The following is a 7,607-nucleotide window of genomic DNA, read 5'->3' as shown; positions in this document are numbered from 1 at the left end:
CTTCCATAAGCTGGTTCACTTCCCAAATGACCACAGGACAGGGCTGGGCCAGGCTGAAGCCAGGAGCCAAGTGCCCCATCTAGGTCAAGTGCCCCATATGGTGCAGGGGCTGAAGATTTGAACCATCTTCCACTGCCTTCCCAAGCATATTAGCAAGAAGCTGTATGTGAAGTGGAGTGGCCAGGACTTGAACCAGTGCCCATTCAGGATGCCAGCATTGCAGTTTGTGGCTTTACCAGTTAAGTCACAATGCCAGCCCCTCCAATTTCTTAATGTAGGCACTAACAGCTATAAAATTCCCTCTTAACACTGCTTTTTCTGTATCCCATAAGTTTTGATATACTGTGTTATTATCTCCATTCACTTCCAGATTTTTTTATTTTCCTTTTTATTTCTTCTATGACCCACAGTTCATTTAGGAGCATGTTGTTCAGTCTCTATGTATTTGCATGTTCTCTAGAGTTTCTTAAGTTGTCAAATTTCAGCTTCATGCTGTTGTGGCCAGAAAATATATATGCTATGATTTCAATTTTTTTGAATTTGTTGAAACTTGCATTATGGCCTAGCCTATGATCTATCCTACACCTTCACAGGGTTAGGTGATTAAGCTATAAATTCAACAAGAAGATATGATTATAGTAAATGAATATACAGTTAATGTATACACTTAATGCTAATGGATCTAAAAAGAGATATAAACTCCTGTACAGTAGTAAAGGGGGACTTTAACACCCCACTTTCATCAATGGACAGATCAACTAAACAGAAAATCAACAAAGAAACAGCAGAGCTAATCAATGCTATGAACAAAATTGACCTAATTAGTAATATAGAACATTTTATCTCACAGTTGCAAAATATACATTCTTCTCAGCAGTACATGGAACCTTCTCTAGGACAGACTTTGAATCAGCTGCTCCACTCCTGACCCAGCTCTCTGCTATGGCCTGGGAAAGCGGTAGAAGATGTCTCAAGTGCTTGGGCCCCTGTAATCATGTGGGAGATCAAAAAGAATCTCCTGGCTCCTGGCTTCAGATCAGCTCAGCTCTGGCCCTTGTGGCCATTTGGGAAGTAAACCAGCAGATGAAAGACCTCTCTCTCTCTGCCCCTGCCTCTCTATAACTTTGACTTTCAGATAAATAAATAAATTAAGTAAATCTTTGACAAAGTGTCTTGGCTTTCCAGGCCTAAAATATTCTCATGGGCTCTTCAGCCAGATCCAAATGATTAAGGGCTGATTCTGAGACCAGAGTGCTATTTAGGACATCTGCCATTCTATGAGTCTGCTGTGTATCCCGCTTCCCATGTTGGATCATTCTCTCCCTTTTTGATTCTATCAGTTAGTATTTGCAGACACTAGTCTTCTTTGTGTGATCCCTTTGATTCTTAGACCTATCAGTGTGATCAATTGTGAACTGAAATTGATCACTTGGATTAGTGAGATGGCATTGGTACATGCCACCTTGATGGGATTGAATTGGAATCCCCTGGCACATTTCTAACTCCACCATTTGGGGCAAGTTCGATTGAGCATGTCCCAAATTGTACATCTCCTCCCTCTCTTATTCCCACTCTTATATTTAACAGGGATCACTTTTCAGTTAACTTTAAACACCTAAGAATAATTGTGTGTTAATTAAAGAGTTCAACCAATAGTATTAAGTAGAAAAAAAATACTAAAAGGGATAAAGTATTAAATTGTACATCAACATTCAGGACAAGGGCTGATCAAGTCACTGTTCCACATAGTGTCCATTTCAAAAAAAAAAAAAAAGAGGACCTAAATGAAAGATCTCTGTGAGTGAAATCCCAGTAGAAAGAACGGGCCATCAAAAAAGGAGGTACCTTTCTCTGATGGAAGGAGAGAACTTCCACTTTGACTATGACCTTGTCTAAATAAGATGGAAGTCAATGAACTCAAAATGCTTCCATAGCCCTGGCAACTCAGGACTAGGGCCTAGGGAAATTTCTGACACCATAAACAAGAGTGTCAAATTGTTAAGTCAACAACAGGAGTCACTGTGTACTTACTCCTCATGTAGGATCTCTGTCCTTAATGTGCTGTTCAATGTGAATTAATGCTATAAATAGTACTCAAACAGTATTTTACACTTTATGTTCTTTGTGGGTGCAAACTGATAAAATATTTACTTGATATATACTAAATTGATCTTCTGTATATAAAGATAATTGAAAATTAATCTTGATGTGAATAGAATGGGAGAGGGAGCGGGAGATGGGAGGGTTGCAGGTGGGAGGGACATTATGGGGGGAACCATTTTAATCCATAAACTGTACTTTGGAAATTTATATTTACTAAATAAAAGTTTTAAAAAATTACAAAACAAAAAAGATTTTCAAGTCTCCAAGTGCTGTTGTTGAATGGTCTATGCATACCTTTTTCTTTTTTATATAACATTAAACATTATGGTAAACAAATATGTTATATATAATATGTATATAATTGTTGTTCTAAAAGAATTGTGTTATTCCTTTTTTAAAAGATTTATTTTATTTATTTGAAAGGCTGAGTTACAGAGAGAGAGGGAGAGACAGAAAGAGCTCTTTCATCTGCCTATTCATTCCCCAAGTGGCTTCAATAGCTGGGGTTGCACTAAGCTGAATTCAGTAGCCAGGAGATTTTTCCAGGTCTCTCACATGGGTGCAGGGACCCAAGTGCTTGGGCCATCTTCCACTGTTTTCCTAGGTACATTAGCATTGAGCTAGACTGGAAGTGGAGCAGCCAGGACTGGATCCAGTTCCTTATTAAAACCAGTTGTTTTATCCAGATTGCTTGAAGCCTCCATTACTGTGAAATGTCCCCATTTATCTCTATTTAACATCTTTTGTTTAAGTATTATTCTGTTCATTGTTTAGATAGCCAGCCAATATAACCACCTTTCTTACATGTGGGTATACTTTTTTAACTCTTAATTTTTATCTTTTTGTATTTTTTAATTTAAAATTTCTTTTCTCATATAAGCAATGTATTGTTTGATCTTTAATTTTTTTAGATACTTATATGATTTATTTGAAAGGCAGGGTTACAGAGAACGGGTGGGGAAGAAAGAGAGATTCCATGTGGTGGTTCACTTCCCAAAGGGCTGTAACTGCTGGAGCTGGGCCAGACTGAAGCAAGAAAGTTCATCTGAGTCTCACAAGTGAAAGCAGGGGCCAAAACACTTTGCCCACTATACCACAGTGCTGGCCTCTTGGATGGACTTTCCAGCTTCTGGCTTCAGCCTGCCTTGGCCATAGATATGAAAATTTGAGAAGAGAAACAGCAAAATAAAGATTTCTCTCTTTCTCTCCCTATGTCTCTGTCTCTCTTTTAAATAAAGAAATTATTTTAAAAAGTTAAAGGTTTTCATAAGGATTTAAGTAACAAAGACGGGACTGTAGTTGTGACATAGTGAGTTAAACCACTGCCTGCAATGCTAGCATCTCATATAGGCACCAGTTTGAGTCCCATTTGCTCCTCTTCCAATCTGCTAATGTTCCTGGGAAAGAAGTGAAGATAGCCCAAGGGCTTGGGCCCCTGAACCCATGTGGGAAACCCAGAAGTAGCTCCTTGATCCTAGCTTCAGACTGGCCCAACTCCTGCCATTGCAGTCATTTGGGGAATGAACCAGCGGATGAAAGTTCTGTTTCTCTGTCTTTTTCTCCCTCTCTTTCTCTGTCTGTAACTCTCCCTTTCAAATAAATAAATAGATCATTTTTAAAAGTCCATCCAAGTGCTTGTGTTTCTGTGTCTGTCTGTCATTAATGATATTCATCCTGCAGTTCTGAAATTTAAAAAAATATAATAAAGTATCATATTTTTACCTGGAAAAAAAGTCCATCTGAGTCTCCTACATGAGTAATAAGTAGCTAAGTTCTTTCTTTAGCATCCACTGTTTCCCACACAAACATAAAAAGCTGGATTGTGAGTGCAGAATAGTGGGAACTGACACAGGCACCACATCATGGGCTGTGAGTATCCCAAACAGTGGCTTTATCTACTACACCACAAGGCCTGCCCCAATCTTTACCTTTTAATTTTATTTTTAAAAGATTTTGTTTTATTTATTAGAAAGGCAGAGTTGCAGAGAGAGAGAGAGAGCCATTCATCTGCTGGTTCACTCTGCAGATAGCCATGATAGCCAGACTGGGCTGGGTCATCTTCTGCTGCTTTCCTAGTTACATTAGCAGGGAGCTGGATTAGAAGTGGAGCAGTTGAGACTCAAACCCATGTCCATATGTAATGTCAGTAACACAGGTTACACACTTGCTGCCTGGCATTTTGCTCTTACAAATTTTAAGATATTCCTCTTATGTTTCACTTTTGAAAATTTGACTCTAATGTGTCAGGGTAGGGGTCTTTCCTTATTGTATCTATTTGAGGTTCTATGCATTTACTGTATTTGGATATCTAAATATTTCTCCAAAATATAGAAATCTTCTACTGTTATCAATAGATTTTCCAAGCCTTTCTTTTCCCCCTTTCTTCAGGAATTTTTGAGACTTTTATATTTGATATATTTGATCATTTGATGGTATCCCATAGATCTTGAAAACTCTTTTTGTTTTAATTTCTTTGTCTCACTGAAATATTTCAAAAGACCTATCTCATGGATCAGATATTCTTTCTTCTGCCTCATCTAGTCTTTTAAGGCTTTCAACTGTATTTTTTATGTGAGTTATTCAATACACTTCATTTCTAATATTTATGTTTAGTTCTTTTCAATAAATCTGCCTCTAGTAAATCTATCAGCATCATGTATTGATTCCTGATTTCCTTTAATTGTTTCTCTGTCTTTTGAATTATTTTCAAGCATACTGGTTATCTCACTTTTTTCATGGTCCAATATTAATGTATTATTGTGTTCCTTTTGGGTGTTGTATTGACTTCCTTGTTCATGCTTCCTATGTTTCTACATTGATTTTTGAATGTCTGGGGTATTCATTGCCAGCTTTACTTCCGGAGATATTTCTCCACATATTGGCTTGGTGGGGTGCTTTATATTTAGTTTCAGTTAGATTTTGTGGTGTACTCTCCCTATGCTTTTATTTGTTATTGTTGACATAACCATAGCAGGAATCTGCATTTTCCCTGTGGCTCAGTGTAGTCACTGAGACTCCTGTTATGCAGGTCTGCAGCCATCTCTTGAGGGCAGGACTGCTATAATGAGCTTCCTAGGTATTGGGAGCAGACCTTGCTGGTGTTGTGGGTGTGCCTGGCAGATAGATTCCCAGCCAGTATATCAAATCAACTGGAACTATGAGGTGAGTGGTTGGTCTAGGATCTGAGTGCATTTAGAGACTGTTGGCCAATATCCAGATGCAGAATTGCAAGAGTTGCACTAATGATGGGTGGAGGAGTTTAATACCCACAGATGCTTGCTGAGAGAGTGCTCAGATGTGAGGATGACTTTGGCTTTGTATCAGCAGGACAAGATATCTTGGGCCACTCTGTGCTGCTTACTGCTTTGAGTTGGGTGCAGCTATCCAGGAACCAAGTATCAAGTGAGCAGAGTACCAAAACTATCTCATCTTCTATGGAAGTGTTAGAGCTGAGAGCTTTGAACTTCATGCTTTACCTATACCAAGCACAGATTCTTTATGCCAGAGATCCTGGCAAGCCATAGTGTTGTATTGTTTTAGGCTCTGCAAAAAGAGCACTGTCATAGTCCTGTTGGTAAGGTATTAGGAAAATTTTCAAAGTTCTTTCAGAGTTTGGGTGTGTGTGGCATACACAAAAATCTAAATTTCCTTCTATTTATATTATGTTTCCAATATAAATCAAAGAATTTTTATCCCATCTCCCAAGTCAGACTGTGTGACCCCAAGTGATGGAGAGAAAGAGTAGAAAAGAATATCCTGATATACATCTTACATTAGGAAGTGGCACCATTGAGTCAGTCTCAGGAAACAGAAAACAAAAGAATAGGATAGTATTATTGAGAAACAATGGGAGTTAAAGTTAAAAGGTACATGTTATGAGGCTTCAGAGAGGCAGGTAAGCAAAAATAGAGGAGCAATCAATGTGATGATTAGCATAAAGTGCACCTAGCATTTAAGTCACATAGAGTTGAAGCAGGGACTCAGAGAACTGTACAAAATAAAGCAGAATGCAAGGACTATAAATAGAATAAAAAGAAACAAGATGCCTAGAATTTCAACTTTTAACTCACAGAGATAATTAAATTTAACTTATGATGATAATTTCTTTTGGAACAGCAGCATGAGTCACTCTGTGGCCTCACAAGAGTAGTCAGCTTTTTCCTCAAAAGCACTGGAGTTGTCCTTCAGAGCTGGACCAACAGTCATTTCAGAATAGTGGATGCAGGATGTTAATCCAGACACTTTTACTGCAGTGAGGATATATAAACTTGCTGTTTAGGGTCCCTCCTGGGTTTCTGATAGTGAATGAGAATGACTGGAAATGCTTTTAATTTAAACAAAGTCTCCAGGGTTAAATTTTGGAGTCCTCATGATTTGAGGCTGTTTCCCTGGTAATTATAGAAGAATCTGTTGAAATTGAGCCAAGACTGTCATTTACTTAACTAAATCAAAGACCTCTTTATCCCCAATCAGATCATAATAAGGAAAGGACATCCATACAGCACTTGGAAGGCTTAAATCTAATTTTGAGGGGGAGGGTGATTCTGATTCATATTAAAACTGTAGGCAATAAGGTGGTCTAGGGAAGGTGTGTTTCTTGGGATAACTTTCTTAGCGATCTCTTGAGGAAATAGTCTTTTCTCCATACCCTAAAGACTGAGATCTTCAGGCACAGTGGAGATGGTATTGTATTTATAGTGCCATAGAAACCCTTTGAGTGACAGCTGACTTGAAAGAGAGACTATGGTAACTTTGCAGGCTTTCAGAAATGTCTTCAGAACTGAATTTCTGAGAAGAGCTTCTTTTGTGGCCATCTCAGTTCTGCAAAGAAATGTTTCTACCTAATTATTAAAGGCTTCTACCCAAACTAGGAGGTACTGAATACCTTTAACTTTTGACATGTATAAGAGTTTAACTGCCTGACTTCCCCTGGGTAGCTTGCCCATCTTTAAAGGAAGTGGGAGTCCCTGGTTTACATGATTTTTTTTTAACTTTTATTTAATAAATATAAATTTCCAAAGTACAGCTTATGGATTACAATATCTTCCCACCCCATAACTTCCCTCCCACCCGCAAGCCTCCCATCTCCCGCTCCCTCTCCCCTTCCATTCATATCAAGATTCATTTTCAATTCTCTTTATATACAGAAGATCAGTTTAGCATATTTTAAGTAAAGATTTCATTAGTTTGCACCCACACAGAAACATAAAGTGAAAAATACTGTTTGAGTACTAGTTATATCATTAAATCACAATGTACAGCACATTAAGGACAGAGATCCTACATGAGGAGTAAGTGCACAGTGACTCCTGTTGTTGCCTTAACAAATTGACACTCTTGTTTAAGGCGTCAGTAATCATCCTAGGCTCTTGTCATGAGCTGCCAAGGCTATGGAAGCCCCCTGAGTTCATTGACTCTGATCATATTTAGACAAGGTCATCGTCAAAGTGGAAGTTCTCTCCTCCCTTCAGAGAAAAGTACCTCCTTCTTTGATGTTTGATGAC

This window comes from Oryctolagus cuniculus, unplaced genomic scaffold (assembly GCF_964237555.1).
Source record: "Oryctolagus cuniculus unplaced genomic scaffold, mOryCun1.1 SCAFFOLD_91, whole genome shotgun sequence".
NCBI lineage: Eukaryota > Metazoa > Chordata > Mammalia > Lagomorpha > Leporidae > Oryctolagus > Oryctolagus cuniculus.
The sequence above is the reverse complement of the archived record's forward strand: the minus strand, read 5'-3'. Positions refer to the sequence as shown.